Here is a 23,726-nt window from a genome sequence, read left to right on the forward strand (position 1 = left end):
CCGGCCCTTCATTTTTGTTTTTTTGCCACTTTACACCCAATTAATTTCTTTAAAATACACCCTGATAAATTAACAGGAAATTTTAAACCAAACCCCCCCGAAAACAAAGGCCCTATCCATGGCACAGCCATGGCCCTCAGCACAGCCTCTCCAGATCATCCCGACCCCTGGGGGCAAATCTGAGCTCCCATGGCTCAGGCAGAATGGCAAAGTGGCTTGTTATCCCAGCTTTGAGAGCTTTGCGAGGGGTCCATTCTTCCACCCTAGAATCTGTCAGCTGCAGCTATACCCTGAAGTGACCCAGAAGAGCCGGAAGATGTGGGTGGGTTGAGCAACAGTATGTGGATTGCGCTAAGATTTTTCTGAGCAGGCTCTCTCCTCGCTGTGCGGTAATTGCACAAGCCCAGTTGAAAATGCTGCTGGGTACAGTGTTTTTAAAGGAAGGAGCGTAGCCCTGGGAGGCTCTTTCTCTGCGGGATTATGAGGGGAGCAGATGGTGCTTACAACCAGTAGCTCGTTCTCTACTGGCCGTGCCTCTGGGGCTGCAGTAGCTGCACCTGGGGAGGTCTGGTGCTGGAGTTATAGGCTGTACTTTCAGGATTCATTTTATTATTGCCTGATGGGCTGTGGCTCAGCGGAAGTGCTAAGAAGGCTGGACCAATATGTTGGGTCTTACCATCCGCTCCCAAAGCTGCCCGGTTCCCACTGACTCTGAAGTCCTGATTTCAAGGCAGATCTACTACAAAGAGTTAAATATTTTGGGGGCAGGGGAACGCTCCTCAGTTTCTATCTACTGTGCACTTGTGAAGAGGGTTCACTTGGTGCAGGGAGTTAATACACTGGCCTATGACCTTTGGAGACCAGGGTTGAAATCTAGTCAAATCAATACTGAAATAAGCTAGGTGTTTTCATTCTGCTTAGCTTACATTTACTCCATCACAAAACCACTGCACACTTTGGCCTGATTAGCTCCAGTGGGGGTGGGCAGATCTGGTATAGCATTAAGAGGCAGAGGGTGGGAAGACTGAGATGCATTGACAGAGTGGTGTTGGGAACTATACGTGCTTTAGCTGTCCAGACAAAGTATGAGGGGCAGAGGCAGGAACTGCAGTCACTGAATCAAGATCTCTTTCAAGCACCTTGGGCCCAGATTGGTTGTTGAACATCACAAAGCAACAATGGGGATGAGGTCAGGACTGAGTGGCACTGGCAGAGCTGTACAGGTGGTTTGTATAACATTTTGTCCACACTACACCTGCTGTCTGGAGTTATTTTGTAACCCCTACAACACAAGAATCACAACAGCTGTTGAGCATCTGCTCTGTCCCATCTGGGGCCTCTAGGCTGACTGCACATTCAGGGCAAGGGATACTGCACATAGGGCAGTAGCTACCTTCTCCTTCTGTTCAAATACCTCCAGGGGTTGAATCACATCCAGCGTGGTGATAGTGCTGCGAACATCAAACCATCCCTCTCTGAGGCTTGAGTACTCAAGAATGATGCTCGCCCCATCTCTGGCAGGGCTCCAGCCTGCTCTAACCAGCGACTAGAAAAAGTGACCAACTAGAGTGACCATGGGGAAGTCCTAATATTAGGGACTTTGTCTTGTACGTGCAACTACACCCCCGCCACCCTGCCCTTGAAAAAACAAGTGTCCTGATTTGTCACACTTTCTCTCTGGTCACCCTATGACCAGCTGCTATTGGAAACTTTTTGGTGCAAAGCCCCTCTAACCAGCTATAACTCTGAAAAGCACTGGAAATAAAGGCCCTGATTGTGGAATTGGATCTGCACAGGCACAACCTTGCACTTGCCTAGAGCCACACTGAAGTTATTGCAAAGGTCCCCCTGCCTGGATATAATTGCAAGATAATGGCCAGAAGTTGGTAAATTCCTTTGGCTTTCCAGAGCCTCCTACTGGCTGGGAAGTGGCTAGAAACACCTAACAAAAGAGGAGGCTAATATCAGTGAGGTGTGGAATGGCGCGCGGAGGGGAAGAAATAACCACAGCCAGACTGCTTGGGCACTCAGGTGCTTTCGTTACCAAACATGCTTATTAAATCTCGGCAGTGTGAGCAAAATAAACAAACAAACAAACCAGCCTGTGTCTGAAACAGGCCAGAGAACAACCCCCAGCTGGGACTAACTGAGGCTAATTGCTCACCAAGTCCGGTCTAGCTAACTATAGCTTTGCTGGCTACTAGCCCTAATTAGCACTAACTGTGGGTAGGGTTTAGTCTTTAAATCAGCTGCCCTCCATGTTGGAGCTCATTTGCCAAACAGAGCTTGAGGTGCAGCGCAGCAGCTAGAACAGGTAAATTGAAGTGAATGAAAGAGAAAAGAAACAGGAATTTAAAATACCAAACTGAGAGGGGGTGAGTGGTTAGACTGCCCCCAGTGCTGCCCAGCTCCCTGTTCTCTTGCTGGAAAGGCAAACAGAGGCAGAATACCCCATAAACATCCCTCTTTGGGCTTTGCTGGAACAGGCCAGTCAGAACCCCTGGTTCATGCGCAGAGTTTGAGGGATTGGAATCTAAGCCAGTAAGAATCTGGTGTTGTGGGTCTTCCTTTGATAGTTAAACATTTGTCCTTCATCTCTGTGCACAACCCTGAATGCCAGCCCCACTCTGCTTTTGCTGCATTCCGAGCTACTACAAGTTTGGGGAACTCCCTGAGGGCCTGTGTTGTGTTCCTACTGAGTCACTGGCCTGGGCTTATTGCCCCCCTAAAAATGACTGTCAGAATCTGGCTTGCCTTCCTGAATTAGCTTGCTCTTTTCTAGAGATGAGCTCAAAGCTCCAATGTTTAAAACCCAAGTATTGAGCTTTTGTCATCCGCTTTTGCTCTGTAGTAAAGAGAGGTGCCAACTGCATAATTTGGATCCACAGCCCAGTTCAGATTTGGAGGCAGCTCCAAAGTTTGCAGGTTTGGGTCTGAGGTTTTAGGTTGGGCCCAGCTCTGATTTTTTTTAAAGGAGTCATTCTGAAACCCTGCCCACCCCAGGTCACACAGTCTCATCTCAGGTGTATTTACAACTTAATGCAAAACAACTGATTTGGAATTATTTTGAACATATGGAGTTGCCATCTATATCGATGGAAACTACCCTACCTTTGAGACAGGCGTCCCCAGAGACCAATGTCCATTTCTGCCACTTTCCTTGCAGAGTTGGTCTTTTAGGACCAGATCTTGAATCTGTGGACTCTGTACAAAGGTCTAGCCCAAGTACATCCGTTTGGAGGATGTGGCCCTTACAAAGGGCATAATGCAAAGGGCAGAGGCGTGAGGCTTGCAATGGTATTGCCAACAACCATTGTTAACTGGCTGTAGGACCCTTACCGACCCATAGGCGAGTCTGTTGGTTAACACACAGGCCTGCACACAATATTACTGCATTTGTTAATTGCCAGAAATGATCTACATGAATGAATGCAGCACAGAGCCATGTGGCCTGAACCCAAGGAAACTCCAGTACTGCTGGATTTATTTCAATGCCCTGAGATACTTGGCTTGTGGTGGGGTGTGTGCTGCCTGGATTGAAGAGAAGCGGCTTTGTAAGTTAGTAATGCAGCTGGGCAGATAGAAGCGAGTGGAGATGAGGCTCCAATGCTTATTGCTTAGCTGATGCCCAGCTGGCGATGGTTTCTCCTGCAGGATTCTGCAGCTGCTTTGCCTGCATTTGGCAGCCCCATGCTGGAAAGCTGGTTCTGCCAAGGTCAGGCTTGGTCATCTTTCTGGAATGTCCAAGCCCAGAGCTCATGGACAGGCTGCTGGCGCTTGGGTGGTCGTGGTGGTTTTTATCTCCAAGACACGCTAGTTACTTTTTCTTGGCTGCACTGGGGTGTCCTATTGGTCATTGATTAGTTTATTCCTTAATGGAAACTGATTGTTGATCAGAATCAATTTCAGATCAATATCTCCTGACTGCCAAAGTGCCTCTAAGGTGTCATCTATGCTGGGGAATGAAAAGGAACTATTTAGCACGGCACATGGGGGTATAACTAGGTGTAATGGGATGAACTTGAGAAAAGGGGAGAATTTAGGCTGTATTAAGAAAAACTTCCTGACAGTGAAATATATACTAAGCAATAGATAAGTCTTCCCCAAGGCAAGTGGCAAAAGCTCCATCACTTGGGACATGTGAAACTGGACTGGGTGAACAAATCATGAACACACATGCAATAGGGAACAATCTTTCTTCAGCAGGGAGATGGATGGGGGTCTATAGATCTGATTTTTAAATCTTGTGTGTGCCAGATTCTGAGAAGAGCTCTCAGCACATTGGGAATCTGCCTTTTATTTAGTTTCTTAAATGGGAGCTGAGCTCTTTTTGAAAGTCTGGCTTAACAGGTGGATTTTACATCTCCAGATTGGTATTTTATAGGAGCGGATTGTTCTGTGCATTGTGAAAACAGGTGCTCGGCACCCCATAGGTTCTGCTCTTGATGCACCTATACACCTCACCCTAAGGTCAATGAGAGGTTTATTTCCACCCCGGGACAAAATATAACCATCTTCTTTCTCTCATGCTAGTATACGTAGCAGGCAGAGCTTTCTGATGTGCTCTGAGCAGGACATTAGTAAGGTTATCAGGCTTAAGGCAGAGTCTTCTAAAATGCCTCCTGTTTTCCTGCTTCTTTTAAATGCTTTGAATTAGTAGTTGGGGAGTGCATTTATGTAAGTCACAGGTCCCAAGGCTGCATTGTATCAGTGTCTCTGTACTTCTCAATCTTTCCCCGTGCTTAGGCCCTGCTCCTGCAAGTTGTTCAATACAGGCAAACTCCTCTGCCTGTGCACTGCTGCATTGGCTGAGGCAGGATCTGTCCACATACAGCAGCTTGCAGGACCAAGGCCTTGATTGTAGGGTCTTGGGGGCAAGGACTGTCTCTTTGTACATGTTTGTACAGCACCTGGCATAATGGATCCTTGTTCCTGAGTGAGATCTCTGGGTGCTACTCTCAGAGACAAATTTAATAAGAGTTCAAAATACCCAATATTACAGAGAGACCTCGAACCAACACTTCAATATTTGGGGCTATTTGGAATCTAGGTCTGAGTTTTGCAAAGGGACCGTTTCTTTGTAACGGTGGAAGCAGTGTGGCCTAATGGATAGAGCACTGGGTTCGAAGAGTCCTGGGTTAGAATCCTGACTCTGCTGTTAGCCTGCTGGCCGACCTTGGGCAATTCACTCCCCCTCCCTGTGGCTCAGTTTCATCATTTGATAATGACCTGCTTTGAAAAATGCTTTGAGAAATGTTGATGGAAAACGCTCTAGAACTGGCCAAACCAAAGTCCTGCCTCCTGCCCTGGGAGTGTTGGGTGTTCGAAATCTGAATCCGAATATGGTTCCTTGAGCCTGCCTCCACTTAATCCTTACAAGCCTAGAAATATTAGGTTTTTATCCCTAAATGTCTGCAAATGTTGATTTCACCGTGTACACACAAATGATGAAAAAATATTTCCATAGATGATGATCTAAATGTACAGCTAGGCAAAGTAAGAAAAATGCTGCCTGAGACCTTAGTCTGATTTAAAGATATTTACTTGGTCTATTTTGACATGTCATGTTGACAGGTTTTGTTTGAATGGTTTTGAAGCTTTAACTTTTTGAATCTCAGTGTCTACTGTTGTTAAATAATTTATTGTCTGATTCCCCATCCCCGCTGAATAACTTCCCTCAGTGGTGAAAATGTAAGTTGATTAAAAATAGGAAAAAGTACTAATTCATCACTTAGGTGTTTGAGACTGTTTAGGCTAATTTTGGCTCCTGATAGTAGGTGCTGAAGTTTAAAACATTAGGTCCCCGTAACAGGACCCCACTATGCCAACATGCTGTGTTTCAAGGCCCTTTAGAAACATGATTGAGTTTAACCTCACAACCGGCTCCTCATACAGGGGGTATTGACTATTAACTCCATTTTTCAGATGGGGAAGCTGAGGCCCAGACAGGCTGTGTGAGGTGGCCAAGGGCACATGGCTGAGTCAGTAGCAGAGATGGGATGGAATCCAGGTGTCCTGACTCTGTCCCATGCTCTGTCCGTTAGATCTCCAGAAAAATAAAATCTTCTCCAAAACAAGAGAAGGGCTTTTGGCAAATGCTTGTAATAAAATCTCTTGTTCTTAAAATCTTGCATCAGCTATCATATGTGCACAGCTCAGCAAAGGGAAATTCTGACTAAAGCTTAGGGCATCCACCACACTGACAATTCCCCAAACTTCCTGCTCTTCACTGTCGTCATTACCATGGTGGTGTCAGGAGAAACCCTTTGATGTGTGGGTAAAAACAGCTTCCTAGCCCTGAGGTAGTGTCTCTGCTCTCCCAGCTGCTGGAGGGTGCATTGCTTGGCAAGCGCCAAAACCAGAGGAGAGATTGTAGTGATGAAAGATACCCCCTCTCACCCCCCTGCCCCTTGGAAAGCCTCAGTAATGCCAAAGGGCTCCAGCATCTCTAGAGCACAGTGATTGCACTGCTGCTGCAGCACTACTTGCGTTGCCTCTAAACTTACCATGTGGGCCCTGTCACGGCATCAGCACTCGCAGCTCACTGCAGCGGCCGGGGCAACAGCATCCCTAGCTCTGCCAGCACCTAGTTGCAGCACCATCAGCTCATTGCATTGGACTGTGGGGGAGCTGGCCACGCTCGCCTAATGCTAGCCCTGGCAGCAACCAGGAGACTGGAAAGTGGTGACCACCCAACGCCCCCGCGTGGATGCACAAGTAGGATAAAGTGTTCATCCCTTCCAGCCAAAGTGTGGCTCAAGCAAAACAATACTTAACGCCCCACTTTTATTTATACCACATTGGGAATCACTGTATCCATGTGATCAATTCCAGCGCCCTTTGACCTCCTCGCTCCACTTTCGGCTCCCTACTCCATGATGGCTGGGGCTATTTTTAACATCTGGAAGTGTCAAATAGCCCCTCCTGAAAATAAATAAATACACCTCTACCCCGATATAACACCAAAAAATCTTACCGCGTTATAGGTGTAACCGCGTTATATCGAAGTTGCTTTGAGCCGCTGGAGTGCGCAGCCCCGCCTCCCCCCCGGAGCACTACTTTACCGCGTTATATCCAAATTTGTGTTATATCGGGTCACGATATCTCGGGGTAGAGGTGTAAAAAGAGCCTACCACAAAAATCTATCCCTTTCCCCTCCCCGATTATGGATCCACCACCAGATTACACAGCTCTAAGAAGTAAGACCGATAGCTTTATAAATTGTACCATAAATAACAAAAGTAAATAATTCAAGTCTTGGATCAGGGTCAGGAATCAGGATCGATATTTTATAATCCTTCCAGGATGGAAACACCTGCCATATCCCACTGGAGAGCATGGGAATTCTCCCTTTACCGCAGCATTAAACATCCTGCCAGGTTGTAAAATACTGGACCGCACAACTGCTGTCAAAATATATGGATCATAGGTCTATTGTAAACAGGGCACACTTGTAATGAAAACAGCTACAAAAACAAGCAAACGGGCTTCCACATAACTCGTGTTCCAGCTTTGTTTCTTTCGTTTAGCAGGGGCCACGCTCTGCCTGGACCGCTATACAGCACACAGAGACGTGGTGGCTGAAAAACATTGCAGATAAACATATTACATCTGAGGGTATGTCTACACTGTAGGGACTCTCCCCCCCCCCCCCCCGCCCCCCCCCCCAAAACTCCAGAGCGGCGGGTCTCAGAGCCTCGGTCAACTGACTCGGACTTGTGCTGTGGGGTTAAAAAGAGCAGTGTAGACGTTCCCGCTTGGACTAGAGCCCAGGCTCTGGAACCTGGTGAGAGGGAAGGGTCTCAGAGCCCAAGCTCCAGCCTGAGTGGGAAAGTCTGTGCTGCTACTTTTAGCCTGTACTGCGAACCTCGCAAGCCCAAGTCAGTTAATTAGAGCGCTGACTGGCTGCTGCGGGTTTTTTTTGCAGTATAGACCTGCCATGTGATGCCCTGATTTATAGAAAGACTGACGTAGATAATTTTTAGAATGTTTTTGTCTGCCTCTGTTTGCCTCATATGATTTCTCTGTGGTACTTTTTTGTTACTTTCTGAACTTCTGCTGTTAACCTGTTTCTAAAACTATCCTTGAAACCCCCCTGTTAATTATTGAGTCTTTAGCATGTATGTTTGCTTATATGACAACATTGCTGGTTGTTTTGTTGTTTGAGATAATCTGCTTGTGCATTGGACTGGTGGATGGGTACATGTCTGGCCACGTGCTTTCATTCCTACAGAGAATCCCACATTCAGAAAGGCCAATTGCCCTTCCCAAGAATCCAACCACGTGGATGTAGTACTCCTGGGAATAATGTTTGCAGAGCGGTAAAGACTCTGGTCGTTTTAGAAATCTCACTTGCCAAGGATGGTGGTAGCACAGCGGTTTGTTGAGGAAAGGGATCATGCCCGCAACTACACAGAATGCCTACAGGGAAACCTCTATCAAACAAACAACCCAAGGGACAAGCAAAATGCCAGCTGCTCAGTGGACTAATAATTCTGACTAGTGTATGTAGCACAACTGCCTTCTACTGCAGGGAAACAGACGTGAGGATATGTATGTCCTAGACCCTGTATTGCAAACATTACTTCTGCTTTAGCAAGAGCAATGGAACCCTGTGCATTTGGCTCAGGGAAGATCTGCCCCTGTAGTTGCCATCAGGTTCCAAGTGGCTGTGAGGTGCAGCATGTGGCAGTCGTGGTGGTCAGGTGGCTGGGTGGATTTGCTACTTTTTGAACAAAAATTTCAAAGCATTTTACAGAGATGGGGCAGCCTTTCGACATAGTCTCTAAAAGCCAGACAAAATTGTGTTGGAAACCTTGGGACTGGTTTAAAGTGGTGGCTTAGGGCAGGGAGTTGCCTATTGGGAATGAGTCCTTGGTGCAAGTTCTTAATGAACATAGCACTTGAAAAACGTATTAAGACTTTATTAAAACAAATTGGGGCTAATAAATGTTTTTCCCTTAAAGAATAAGCTTCAGGTATGCAACGAAATATGAAAACCTAAAAAACTGGCCTTGCTTTGGTTTATCTAAGGTCAGTTTTCACATGGGGGCCCATGTTTGCACGGGTGTGAACGGTGTACTCAGTTGTGTATCGATTCTGCACTGTGTTCAGCTGTGTGTGTACACATGCACATGTGTAGGAAATAGTCTCCGTAGCTGTGGAGTAATTGAATGCTCTACGTTCTGTAGATCACCTGCTGTAATTGGAGGAGGAAATAATAATACACATCACTAAATTCTCTGCAAATTCACTCACGTGACAAAGGTTGTGGTGGCTTCATTCCTTTGAATACTAATTGACATGATAGAGAATAGCATTAAGATGCCCTAGTTCCAGTCTACTCTGATAGACTGGTCTACTTGATTTAACCCTTTTCTCTTCCTAAAAATCCTGGGAGAATTCGTTGATCTTTACTCCTAGGCCATTACTATCTACTTACCTTCTCCCACAATGGGATATGGTTAATGCTACCAGTTCTAAACAGAAAGATGCCTCCAGTGATTCATCAGGGCACAAAAGTTGCCTTGGAAACAGCAGACCCTGTAGCCCAGCTCCCCTGGCGGGGTTACCTGCTAGCCAGGAGACAGGAGGGTGGGAACTAGCTACGGTTGTACCTTCAAGAGTCTAATCCTCAAAACTTTGAGGTCAAAAAGAAAGAGGAGTGAATGAAGCGGTCTCAGATCTCCTCTTCCTGACTCCTGACAGGATTGTCACAGCAATATCTTGAACATGTGCTTTCCACAGAGGTTCCACTGGAACGTACGCACTAGAACCAGCTCAGATAAAATAACCTCTGCCCTGAATCTTCTCCCACGTCTGGATCTCAAACAATTCCCTCCCTGCCCCTAAATGCCACATACTGGAACTCATCACCCCTCCCCAGTGTTGCCTAGTTCCAGAACAGGTGATGAACCTCAAGTCCATGGCTGCTTCTAGAACTGAGCATGAGCCCTGAGATGTTAAGGGGTGTGTGTGTGTTTCTCCCCCACCCTCCCACTTCTGATTCTTATCTCTGGCTGGAAGTTCTGAAATACTACAAGAGAGGCTGTTTGCAGTATTCTTAACCATATCTGGAGGTAGAACAGCCAGAAACCTTATGTAAGCGTTTGCTCTTGCATGATTTCTAGCCCAAATTTGCAGACTCAAGACATTCATAGTGCTTGAATTAGCAACCAAACCTTCTCTCCAAACTTCAAGTCTGAATCTTGTAGAATGAGAGCTTCTAATACCGCATCCCTGGGTGGGTTGTTGACCATGGGAATTGAACCCAGGGCTTCTTAGCCTCAACTATCTGAGCTAAAAGTACAATATTTGCTAGCCAAGGCGCATCAACCTCTGTCTGTGACCCAGACGCTGCTAGAGGGGGACAGAGCACTACACTGAGTGTAGGGCTGCCAACTTTCCAATTCCTCAAAACCGGACACTACAGCTATGGTCAGAATTTTCTGTATCAAATACGTAGCCACATGTATGCTATCCAATGGACCAAATACAGACTCGCCAGCGGCAGTGGAGAGACTCGCAAGGTACAATTACAAATGGGATGCATGAGTGAGGCAAGGGGGAGAAGGGAAACTGGCTTTGACTCGTCTTTGTTGGCATACGCTTCAGAGCACCCGGAGGGCGCCCCGGCCTTGGGTTCTCCACAGTGTCCTGCCCTGATGTGCCACTGTGATAGAATGGCTTCAGACTGAAAGCGCAGGGGCTTCCTTTAGCAATTCCCCCCACCTCCCCCCAGCAAAGCAAAACAACTTTGAGCTGCTGGGACTGGCTAGGGGGGCTTCCCAGCGCACGAGGGGCTGGTACCTTTACCCGAAGCCCCCACCCACCAAAGGCTCAACTCACCATAAAGAGAAGGGGGAGGCTGAAGGGGACAATGTCTCTCCTGCTCTGTCCAGCAGTGGCAAAGAGTTTGTATGGGGTGGGGAAACTTGCTGCAGCCGTGCAGAGAAAGAGGACATGTCCCTCCCCAGCCCAGACGGGACTAGCAGTGGGGGCGTCTCCAGCTCTGCCCCTCTCTGGGCCAGCGCTCTGGGATTAAAGGGGCCTTGGGCTGGCTGGGGAGGCGACAGTAGAATTGCGGTAACTGGACTTTGGGTCTCCAGTCAATACTTCTGACCGGAGACTGTGCAGGTCCCCCGAAAACTGGACTTTCCAGTCGAAAACTGGACACCTGGGAACTCTGAGTGGCATGTTGCATACAAGCTCTCTGGGGCAGGGATTGTCTCTGTCTGACTTGTTTGTACGGTACCTAGCACAATCGCACTCTGACTGGGGCGCTAGATGCTGCTGCAATGTAAATCATAAGGAGCTAGAGGCTGGAACGAAGCTGTGTGTGTCTTGTGTTTGAAAGCTAAAGAATAACCGTTCATGCCACTGAGGCGATTGTTCTGTGTAACCTGATCCTACACCCAGTGGCAATTTGTTGCTCTCCCGTGGCTGTTGCAGTGCGAGCTGGGACGGAAGTCTGAGGTGAGGTGGCTGAAAATGTTGGTCAAAACCAGTTTTCTGTCAAAAAAATGCTGTTTTGACCCAAATTCTAGGCACTACCACAATACAAATAATTAATAGTAGCAGATTAAGAAATGAGGGAAGGAAAGGAGAGAGAATAAAAGCAAATGAGAGAGGCCAAGAAAATGGAAGGGGAGAAGAAAAAATGAAAGGAAAAGAAAAAAGAGGGAAGAGGGGAAGGAAAGAAAGGAGAGGAAAGAAAAGATAAAGAAAACGATAAAAGATAAAGAAGTGAGATGGAAAGAAAAGGAAGGAAAAGGGAGAGAGAAGACTGAAGAGAATATAGATAAGTGTGGTGTTCCATGGTGTGTTTCCACAGGGCAGGGTGGGGCTGTCAGGCTGGGGAAAGGGAGTGGCTGTGCAGTAGTGAGCCATAATTGCAGTTCTCCAGGGGCAGGAGTTTTTCCTCCAGCTCACCCCACTGCTACTAGGAGATGCTGCCTCTAGAAAGGCCTGATGCTGAGCAACTCTAGCTTCCATAGACCCCACTGGGAGCTGCAGGTGCTCATCCCTGTGTTCCCTAGAGTGCCTGTCTGGCCCTAGGGGGGAGAGGCCATTTCACCTTGTGAGCGCCTCCTGGGAGAGACAAAGGCCAGTGTTCAATGAGAAGTGAACACGACTTTGGAGGCTGGAGTGGAGGATCACATAAGGTCAAACGCCAGAGCTGAATTTCTTTGAGTGTTTGCATCGTTTTGGGGCAAGATCCCACTTCTACCAACAGACTTCTGAACTGTAACTTTATCACTCTCTAGACCTAACAGCGAATTTCTAGTGAGCTTCTGCCACAGGGGGACTTGTTGTTTACACTGTGAGGACAGCCCTTTGTGACGGAGCAGGAGTCTGTGCCTGGGAAAACCCACCCTTGGTCTGTGAGGGATAAAAGTCATGGCTGGAAGGAATTTTGGATTTTCACCAATTCATAGGAAAAAGGGGATGTTTTTTCCAGCTCAGTTCAAGCTGAAACCACACTGTAAAGTCGACGTGAGCTTTTCAGGCTGACAGTGTCTGAGCAGACCCACTCTCCTGATCACCGAGTCCTAGAGTATTTTAGAGTACTCGGTGCAAGCCCTGCAGCCTCATTGCTGTTGTAAGATGTAGCGTGCTGGACTGTTACTGTAGAATACTATGATACATTTACCTGAGGGTAACTTTCAAAAGTTAGCCTCAATACTGTCTTTGCAACATGCAGGGCACCTTGGGGGAAAAGATTTTCACAAGTGCTTTAGGTATTAAGGAGCTCAATGAAAGTCAATGGGACTTGTGTGCCTGAATTTCTTAGACGTCTTTTAAAAGTCTCCTCTTAAAGTACGCATGACCTGAAACACTGCTGGTAGCCCAGTGATTAGAATGAGCATGTTGTGTGTGTAAGCGATGCAGGCTCTTTGGAAGAGGAGGATATGATGCCAACCCAGAGTTTGGCTATCACAGTCCTCAGCTGACAAGTCAAGGTTTGCCAGTTTTTAAACCCAGCCCCTCTCTGAATTGGAGTAGCAGGGAAACAGTCCAGATGGCCTCTTTTCTTGCCCTGCCTTGTTTACTGGAGAGGACTCAACAATGAGACTTCCACTGAAGTTCAATATTCCCTTACCGCGAGTGTACCTTTCACCCAGCACTTTACTGATTCACTGACCCACTCTCAGCCACTGCTAGGTCGGCTCTTAGAAGCTGATTAACAGGACACTGCTGTTTAGGACAGGAAGTGAAGAAGAATCCAGTTGAAACAAAAGGAGGCACTGGTGTTGGGCTAGCATGTGTGCGCGCTCTCAGGCGCCAATGCTCTTAGGCAGTGTCACTAAATGATTAGTGGCTCTTATTGGATTTAGGAAAGATTCATTTCCAAATTGCTGTCCTCTGGGTAGCACTGGCTGATGCTTGCTAGTTGCATCAGAAAGTGAGGTTCCCTGCCCAAAGTTGCACTGGAGCAGGGCTGGCGAGGGAGGGGAATTGCCCAGGACACTGCTGGGAAGGGTTTTAGTTCCTGTCCAAGGGATCAACTAGTGTTCCTTTCTTTAAAGAAAAATAAGCTAATTTTAAATGATCCGCCCCCTCCCCCCGATTAAATAAATGCATGATTCTGAAGTCCCGGAGAACCTTTTAAGCTGTAGGGAAGTCAATGGAACAGGACTGGGTGCGATAATGGGGGAAGGGGTAGGACCCACATTCTAAAACACAAGCTGCAGAAAACAGCCTCGGCCACTATCGCATTCACCCTGGCACTGACGCCGTCTGAATGTCTGGGTGCAAAGGAGGCCTTAGCCCCTGCTGCCTGTGATCTCCTGCGTGTCATCCATCCCTCTGTCCTCGCTCCTGCTTGATGTTGCAGGCCCAGTATTGAGGCTTTTATCAGTGACTTAATTCAGGCAAGCCCCACTGAAAATCACTGTGGCCCCACCAGCGCCCTGTGCAGCTGTAGCACTTTGTAGTACCCAGACACGTTACATAAGCCCTCACCGGCCTGAAGCATGGACAAGTATCCTCTGTGCACACAGAAGAGCCTGAACTTTTGCCCTCCTGCCTGAGGGTCCTAATTAGGCGCAGGGACAGGAGGAGGGACGCTGGTGGCCATGGTCTTTCTGATCCCCTCTTAGTGCAGTAGAGAACTCAGGTTCACCACACCCCTCTGCCTGCACCCTGCTCCAGATCTCTCCCAGCTTATGTTTACAAGCTGCCTTGGGTGCAAGCTAGGGTGTCCAGACAGCAAGTGTGAAAAATCAGGACAGGGGGTGAGGGATAATAGGAGCCTATATAAGAAAAAGATCCAAAAATCGGGACTGTCCCTATAAAATCGGGACATCTGGTCACCCTAGTACAAGCCTACAGAGTTCTACAGAGTGGGCAGGAGCATTGCCTTGGTGAGCCGCTCTCTATGCTCCCTGCCCTCTGAATCAGAAATTCAGGAGCTGTGATCATAGCAATGGTCTCTTTAAAGTGCCACCCCCAGCGTAATACCACACCGTGAAAGCAGGGCAGTAAAACCCAGCACTATTCCACACAAGCAGCCTCTGCTTTACATCCCTGTTGGTTTTTAAATTGCTGGATGAGGGTCTCTCTAGTCCTCCACCAGAACTGACACATTCCTGGACATGTTCTTTGGATTCCCCCCTTCCCACACACACGCACTCCACCCCCATCCCTTTTCCAGCACAGCCAGTGCCTGCATTTCCTGCAAAATGATCACCATCTGATAAACGCACAAAACCGGCCCCACGCTGTAGCTTTAGACCATCCCCTTATGGAGCTGGTGGGTGGCTTGCAGGTGCCCTAGGAGGTGTTACCCATGCCATATTCCCTGGAAAAGATGAGCATCACCCCGGGGTCACTGAAAGTTAGCTTGGCTTAGAAATGGTTCCCTGAAATCCAGATAATTCTCCCCCCCACCTCGAATCAAGGCGCAGAGAAGCAGAGAGAGACCACTTACCTTGGGCTGGATGACACGTGTGGTGATGTGTGTGCGCGTGTGCGTGGCGTGTATGCAGGAGAGATCCTAGAGCCCTCGATGCTGCAACAACCTTCCTCTCTCCTGCCCGCCCTCCTCCTTCAGGCGAGTTCTTGCTTTGTGCTGCTGCTTGCCTGTGTGTGCCCAAAGCCACTGCAGCATCTCTGCATAAGGATGTGCTCCTCCCTCCCCGCCCTCCCCTGCTCGCTCGCTCCCTCTCAGCCAACACTCTGGGTCCCTGGAGAGTGGTCTCTCGCTCGCTCTCTGTCTTTACCTCATTTGCCTTGGTCCAAGGACCAGTCAGAGAGGGAGGGCGACTTGCAGCATCATACATAATTCATGCTCTGCCTCAGCCTGAGCTGCTGCTGCTCTCATCAGCCTGGATCAGAAAACCCCTGCCCCGTATTGATTGTCTCCGGCTCCTCACCCCATCAGTAGGGCAGAGGGAGGCACATGGTGCGCGGGAGAAGCAAGTGAAGGGTTAGAATTCCAGGGTGTGAACTGGGAAGTGAAGGGCTCCGTGTTCCGGGCTGGGATGTGAAGGTGAATTTGCCAGGGGAGAGTCATGCCTCACAAAATGTATTACCGGGTAATAGACACAGTGGAACCCCCTTAGATTGAGATCTTGAGGAACCCCACTGAGCAGGGCACAGAATTATGCAAGCCTTGATTTGTCAGCTCAACACCTTGTGACATGCTGCTGGTGAGGGAGAAACTCTGCTTGCAGCCAAGTTTACTTGGAGTTGGGGAGGAAGGGAATAGACTGTAGATCTCAGGCCCATCTCTTAAAAATACATTCAGATCCAAATTTTCCACAGGTATGTGGGGGGAGAGGGGCAAGTTCCAGTTCTGCCCCATTACAGAGAGAGGGCTAACGTCAAAGCTCGGACCCAGTTCATAAACTTCCTCTCATGTTCCGGGAGGGCTGGGGTTCGGGATTGTTTCTGCTGCCTACAGAAGCTGGGGTCTCCGCTTTGCACCAGAAGCAGGTGCTGTAGTGATCTCAGCTGACAGGCGTCCTTGGAAATTTTATTTTTGTCTAGACGTATGTCTGCCCCCCCTGGCAGGGGTGTCTGAGCACCTCACAGACAGTAATGGATTTATCTTCCCAGCAGCCTTGGGAGATAGGGAGGGAAGGATCACTATCCCAAGCTGCAGATGGGGGACTGAGGCACAGAGCATTTAAATGACTTGCCCAAGGTCCTACAGGGAGGCTGTGGCTGAGCTGGGAATTGAATGCACATCTCCTGTTCCCAGCCCAGTGCCTTAACAATGAGCCCATCCTTCCTCCTCTGTAGCTGTCAGAGATACAAGGGGGAGGTGAGACGTTTATCACGGTAAAACCGTTCTGTGTGTAATGGGGCAGGGATGCCCGTGAGTTAGCAAATCTGCTCCACGGTGCCCCGAGGGCACTGAAACCCCAGAGCGAGGGGGATTTCAAAGCATGCTGCGTCCAGGGGACCTGCACACACAGTCACTGGTTGAACTAAGGTTCAAACCTTTTTTTTTTTTCTGCTAGCAACTGAAAATATTTATCCTCCCCAAATCAGAAATAAGATGAATATGGAGAATAAAAGCAGAGTATCCCTCTGCCCCCACATTCAGGTCTTTCCGTTCATATGTTTACATGGCCAGAGCATGGCAGAGGGCACTGGGACCCTGGTGTAAGCAGGTGCGAGGCCGCTGACTTCAACAGAGCTGTGTCGGCTTCCACCAGGCTGTGAATTTGGCTCAGGATTTTTCTCCACAAGCCATGGAGACGGGAGGCGTCAGGTGCAGCACAGGCGTCAGGGCAGGGCTGCCCACCTCGCTTCCACCCTGGAGAGATCCCTCTGTAGGGCGAGACAGGAATTCACTCTCCACGGTCCATCCGTCCTTGGCCTCTCTGCTGAGACTGCCCAAATGGGTGCTGGTTGGTTTTGTGATGTAGACATTTGTCCCTGCGGGGGTTAGATTGAGATCCCAGACTCATTTCACACACCCCTCCTCCCCAAGCAGCTGTAGATGATAACCACTGGCTGTCGCTACCACCCGGAGCGGCATCATGACTTTGGCCTGGCCGCCGCCTCCGCTCCCCTGTGCTAATTAATATATTCCACCATGCTGCAAAGCACATGGTGAAACTGGACACTGCTCCCAGATGGGAACTCTCCGCACAGCCCTCGGGGCGTGCTGGGCAATGATGAATATGCCCTCAACTCCCATCCAATGGCAACACAACTTAGGGTGGCTAATCAAACAGCTCTCAACTCAGACTGTGCACGTTTCTGGATTGGGCGGGGGAGACGGGGGAAGGTTGCAGAGACCCCCCCTCACTTTCTATCCATTCCTTCTGGCCCTCCCTACTCCAGTGTAGGATCATTAATAATGTAGAGACCAGGTTTGGGTCTGTCCATTCATTAATGGCCTGCCATTACAGAAGAGTAATTAATGCATTAGTGTCTCTGTATTGATTGGCGGGGCTCCAGAAGTCCGGCGTCCTCCAGCCACGTGGGAGTGGGAAGGAGGAAAGTTGTTTTGCAACTTAGCGGGTCCTCTCGCAAAGGGGAAAAACAAGATGTTACAAAACAAGAGTGCATTTGTTCTGTATTCCTCTCATGTATCTATCCATTCCTCTGTCCTGCCAATTGCCAGAGTTTGACTGGCTGAATTCCTGCAAGAGTGAATTCCACAAGTTAACTTTCAGATGAGATGTAAACCCAGGGTTGATTGGTTTGGCTATACTGTATTGCCCACCTTTGTAGTACCTGAGCACTAAGGGTAGTGTTGAAAATCCCCTGGCATTTTTTGCAGTATTTTGTGGTGTTAACCCAGTGTCTCTACCAAATTTCAACACAAGTATCTACATTCTGTCTCCTTAAATTCTCCCTCCAGATTCAAAATGGATACGAGATTCCTTTTCACTTCTTGCTCTAAACTGTTGTGCCGGGTTGCTGTGTGCACTTAAGCATCTGCTTCGTTTCACCCAAGATATAGCTGCATTTCCTTGGTGGATGGGTATACAGTAGAACCTCAAAGTTACGAACTGCCTGGTGAACCGCACACCTCATTTGGAACTGGAAGTACACAATCAGGCCGCAGCAGAGACCATCTCCCCAAAAAGGCAAATACAGTCCAGTACTGTCTTAAATGTAAACTATAAAAAAAGGGAAAGTTTAAAAAAAGATTGATAAGTTAAGGAAACTGTTTCTGTGCTTGTTTCTTTTTAAATTAAGATGGTTAAAAGCATTTTTCTTCTGCACAGTAAAGTTTCAAAGCTGTATTAAGTCAATGCTCATTTGTAAAGTTTTGAATGAACAACCAGAAGGTTTTGTTCAGAGTTAGGAGCGACCTCCATTCCCGAGGTGTTTGTAACTCTGAGGTTCTACTGTAATTGGTCTATCAGTTTCTGGGTGAGCTTTTTGGACCCTTCAGGCTGACAGGTGTTGTCTGTCGCTGGCACTTGTACATAGGGCCGGCTTTAGGCCAATTCCCCGAAATCGTGCCCTGCGGGTAAGAGGGCCCCGCGCCTTAGGCTCACCCGGCGGCGGTGGTGGGGGGATCTGCTCCGGGGTCTTCGGCGGCATTTCGGTGGTGGAGGGGGGGGGCGCTCCGAGGTCTTCGGTGGCATTTCGGCAGCGTGGGTGGGCCGGTCCGGGGTCTTTAGCATTTCGGCGGCGGGGGTCCTTCAGTGCTGCGGAAGATGCGGAGCGGACCCCCCACCGCCGAAGTGCCGTCAAAGACCCGGACCGCGGAATTGGGCCCCGCAGGTCCTAAAACCGGCCCTGCTTGTATACTATGATGAGGGGCTTCACAGAAATAACATAGACAGATGAACATTGTCACTGTTGCCACTCCCACACATAAGTGAAGTTTCATTCCATGGCGAGCAGGGGAGGGTGATGAATCTGGATTGGAAGTAAATCTCTGCTAGGGTGACCAGACAGCAAATGTGAAAAATCGGGACGAGGTGGTGGGGGGGGGGGGGTAAATAGGAGCCTATATAAGAAAAAGGCCCAAACATCGGGACTGTCCCTATAAAATCGGGACATCTGGTCACCCTAATCTCTGCACACGTACAGTGTCAATGCTTTTGGCAGCGAGTGGATTCCATACAGCAGTCTCTGGTGCTTTGCACTAATAGCCTCAGTATGAGGAGGGTTGCTCACTTTCTCTGCTTTTAACCACTGGGGAATCATTGCTTCAGTGTCAATAGTAATAATTTATATAAGTCCGTGAGTTTACACTGTGATTTACAGACACAGGATCTGGTTCTCCGTGGCCGTGCATCTTGTGCAGTCATTTTGTGCAAAGTGCATGTGAAATGCTACTAGATCAGAATGGGCGCATCATACCGTGCACAGAGACATGCAGTAACCTGTGGCCTTTGCCACTACAAGGGGAGCAAGCAGGCTTAGCACAGGATAGAAAGGAGGCCAGCTCTGCTTAGTGATGTCTGTAATAGGGCTTTTATCTGGCCTGGCCTGGCCCAGCCCGGGTGTGGCGTGTTGCACACACAACTTCAAAGTGAGAAGTGCTGAGCAGGACGTGGGGCATGCAAGCGATCTGATGCTGCCACGTGGTCAGTAGGGAGCCTTGCCCTAGTAGCAGGACTAGTGTGGAGCTGCCTGCCACGTTGGTGCAACCGCTGCTCGACTCCTGTGTCCAGTTCTGGTGCCCACAATTCACGAAGAATGTTGATAATTAGAGAGGGGTCAAAGAGGACCCACAGGAATCATGAGAGGAGTAGGAAACGTGCCTTATAGTGCTAGACTCAAGGAGCTCAATCTATTTAGCTTAACAAAGAGAAGGTTAAGGGGTGACTTGATTATATTAGTATCTACATGAGGAGTAAATATTTAATAATGGGTTCTTCATTCTAGCAGAGAGAGGTGTAACACGATCCAATTGCTGGAAGCTGAAGCTAGACAAATTCAGACTAGAAGATGTAAATGTTTAACAGGGAGGGTAATTAACCACTGGAACAATTTACCAAGGGTCGTGGTGAATTCTCCATCACGGGCAACTTTTAAATTAAGGTGGGATGTTTTTCTAGAAGCTCTGCTCTCGGAATTATTGTGGGGCAGTTCTCTGGCCTGGGTTATGCAGGAGGTCAGACTAGATGAGCACGTCTGGCCTCAGACTCTGTGAATCTGGCCACCAGTTACTTTTGCCTTGTAGCAGGAGGGAGACCTCGGAGAGAGGCGTGCGGGGCCACCTGCCATATTGACCCGATGTTCGGCCCACGGCAGGTGAACAAGCAAAGCTTCTATAAAACAAATGGGATGTCTTAGTGAGTTGGCAATGGGATATTCTCCTCTAGGACAGCGGATGGGACTGGATGCCCCAGGCCAGCTCAGTGTGGCCCAAGTGAAATACGTTTCTTGAGTCTCATTTCAGGTTCTGGCAGACTAGTGGCCACATCACTCATTATCCCCCTCTCAGCAGAGAGGCCAAAGCCTTGAATGGGCCATGGAGACGGAGATTGTTCCAAGTCAAGCCTGAAGCACAATGGCTGGGCAGTGTTGGAGACGCTAATGCTGCTGTCTGAGTTGCTTGTTCTGGGGATGGAACAGATGGAGAGAGCAGGAAAAACCACTCTTATGGACAGCAAAGACTAGAAGAGGCTTACCAAGCGTAGGCAGACTCTGCCTGTCTGTCTAGCTTCCTATATTGAGCCCATCCTTGTGGTATCTGGGCACCTTCCTTTGGAGGGGAGCATGTCTCTTTAAGATGGGCGTTCTCGCTCCCTCCAGAGAGCAGGTAAAATTAGTGGCACTGCAGGCTTTGCAGAAGGAATTTCAGGCAGAGTGCATTTGCCCAGATTGTAATTTGTCCTGGAGCCAGTATACAGAAGACGCCTAATTGTTTCCCCCTGTTATCACAGCTAAAAACCAACCCGCTTCCTCCCCGCAAATGGCACTGATATGAGTGCTGCCCAAGGGTTTTCCCCACATGCTGCAAAGGGCTTGGTTTTCTTAGCAAGTTTTGGTTGGCATGCAGGTGGCAATCTATCAGTACTGTCAAATCAGCTGGGGAGGTTCAGGTGGTGGTCATCTGATGCTCTCTCACTGGGGGGCGGAGAGGATGGCTCTTGGTTAGCGTGATGGGAAACAGACTAAGGCCTGCGTTCCACCAAACGGGGTAATTTAAGGCAGTCTGCTGACATTGATCCAGACTCCCGGGAGGGTAGGCAGAGGTCAGAGGAGAAGTGGGTATGGTTATCCTGCCATAAAGAGTGACTGTGGCTAATGTGTGCACGTCTCTCTCTCAGTATTGATTGCAAAGACAAGAATGGTTCCATTATCAGTCACCTCTGGCTAATAAATATTTTGTGTTTCCTTTATAAATGATGGAGGCAGCAGGAGAAGGTGGGCCGAGTGTTTTTTACTGATCTGCTGCCTCGGATCATCTGATATTTTGGAGGGTCCAGGGAGTTCTCCTCAAAAGGGGATGACTTATAGGCACTCCCATATGGCCCCCACCACTGTAGAAACTAGATATCAATGACTTTAACTTCCATTATCCTTCCATGTAAAGTAAGGAAGAATTATTATCTCCAGTTTAGATGAGGGATCTGGTTGCTTCTGCCTTCTCCTGAAACATTGCCGATAGGTTGCTACCAGTCTCGATGGGACCAGTGGTCTGATCTGGTATATGGTAAATCTGAGCTTCCAAGTGGTTTTCCCTCCAGGGAGCAAACTAAGTCCACCCGCAGCTGACTCTCACCAGTTATCCATGTCCTCACTGTTGGGAGTGCAAAACGCCCTTGAGGAGCGCAGCGATGCTGGAGGCTGGGGGATAAGGTCAAAATTGACTTGAGCAGAACTGAATGCAAAGGAAGTGAGAGAAACCCTGGGTTCAGTCTGCAGTTGTCTCTTCCGCCCATCTACACTGAGGGTACGTCAGCACAACAGAAATCCCCCCGCCGCAGCTTGAGTCAGGTGATTCAGGCTCATGCTACAGGCCTAAAAAGAGCTGTGTAGACGTTTGGGCTCAGGTCGGAACTTGGACTGTGAGACCCCCCCCCCCCCCCCCGATCTGAGTCTCAGAGCCTGGGCTCCAGCCCGAGCGGGAATGCTACACTGCCACTTTTAGCCCTGCAGTGTGAGCCAGAGTCATTTGACTCAGGTTCTGAGACTTGCTCCCGTGTTTTTTTTTGGTTTTTTTTTTGGCAGTGTAGATGTACCCTCAGAGTCCAGGCCCCCTCAAATGTGACATTGATTTGTAGCACTTTGGTGCACCTCCAGGACCGGTTCACCCCACCTGGCATGGGGGAAGAGGGTCAATTAGCGGTCCGGCCCACCCTGTCAGGAACACCCCACGTGGGCCTGGCTGGCTGGCTTTGGGGTGTTGCCAGTGCCCCAGTTCTCTTGTGTGGATGCTGCCGTACTGGAACAGATGGTGGGAGGAGTGCAGGCCAGGTTGTGTTTTCTGAGCCGCGGTGAGGAGCGTCGCTAAGCACCCTGCCCTTATGCTCTGCCAGGGGTTGCAGCAGACCCTGCAAAATAAGCGATCCAACAACTAAATAAACAACAGGGCTGAGTACCTGAGAGGTGCACTTTAAACAGGGTCTTACCAAAGCTGCTGCTCCCAGATTTTGATAGACACCCTTCCAGGCCACTTTAAACACTGCCTGACAGATGGTGCAAAGTGGTGTTCTGGGGTTTCCTGGGCTTTTATCCCATTTCTACTTCGGCAGTCCAGGGCTGAGGACCCCCTATTCCTTTCCCTTCCGCCTCCTCAAATCCAAAAAGGTTTGAGGAGCTGGGCTGGTCAGTCGATCCTTCCAGTCCGGCTAAGTTTCTACAGCACTGGGCTATCAGGGCACCTACTGCAAGTATTTTAGATACTGGATTGCGGAGAGCGAAGGGAAGAGTTCAGGTGTTTGTGGGGAGAGAACCCACTGCAGCCACAGAGGGAATGAGAGGCTCTAATACTTTCATCCTATTAGGGAGATTTGGAGCAATTACAACTTCATTAGCCAAATAGGCTCTTCTGTTCATGGAGTTCTCCACCTCCCCATAATCTCCCCCGCCTCCCCACTTCAAGGCTTTGCACCGGGGATCTGCTGCTAAGAGCACTGCAGAGCACCAGAGAGGCAAGGCAGGAATGGATGAAAAACACTGTGTCGGCCAAGAGGGAGATGAGGCGTCGCTCGCCCCCTCATCTGCCAGGCCTGGGCCCAGAGACTGATGTGTGGAGGAGGAGGGAGCCAGTATAAACCCTGACTCTCTTGTCTCTTCCATATGTTTGCTGACATGCCCGAGTTTCCTCCTCCTCATGACTCCTGATACTGGGAGGGGAGCACAATGTACACTGGGGGACATGTGACTGCCCCACATGTTGCCTCTGGGAGGAACTTCCAGCCCCACCTCCCCGGGCCAGGGCAGCCAATCCCACTAGCTCCTGGGGAGCTGGGGTCACGAGAGTGGGGAGCATGTGCCTCTGGGCCCCGCAACCTGTAGGGACTCACAGCACCCATGTCTCCTCAGAGCTTGCGGATAACTCAGTGGGGGGGGCCCGGGGCCCGGGCAATGCCCCTACCTCCGGCTGAGCAGAGGCCAGGAAACTTGCTCCCAGTGCCTTCCCCAGCAACCCCCTGGCCTGCACCCAGCCCATGGGCTGCGGCGCTCTCCCTGCCCCACCAGAGTTAGCTGTGGGGACTGGAGTGGAGGGCTCTGTCATCCCGCTGCGGCTCCACGGGGGCATGTTTGGCCTGATTGTTTAACGTGTGTGCCCTTTACCTGAGCTTCAATGGATGGATTACAAGCACCGGCTCTGTGGTGCCACTGAA

At 49.2% G+C, this 23,726-nt stretch overlaps 1 protein-coding gene across 1 annotated transcript in view; it reads right to left on the minus strand.

Moving 5' to 3' along the window:
• Window positions 1–14,974, minus strand: part of LOC113407155 (contactin-2) — a 46,158-nt gene extending 31,184 nt beyond the window's left edge. Inside the window, exon 1 of the mRNA XM_026655258.1 lies at window positions 14,933–14,974. The gene's annotated coding sequence lies outside the window, so the exon portion shown is untranslated. The remainder of the gene's footprint in view (window positions 1–14,932) is intronic.
• Between the last annotated feature and the right edge of the window lie 8,752 nt (window positions 14,975–23,726).

The sequence above is a fragment of the Terrapene carolina genome, unplaced genomic scaffold (genome assembly GCF_002925995.2).
Source record: "Terrapene carolina triunguis isolate 2854851 unplaced genomic scaffold, T_m_triunguis-2.0 Scaffold199, whole genome shotgun sequence".
NCBI lineage: Eukaryota > Metazoa > Chordata > Testudines > Emydidae > Terrapene > Terrapene triunguis.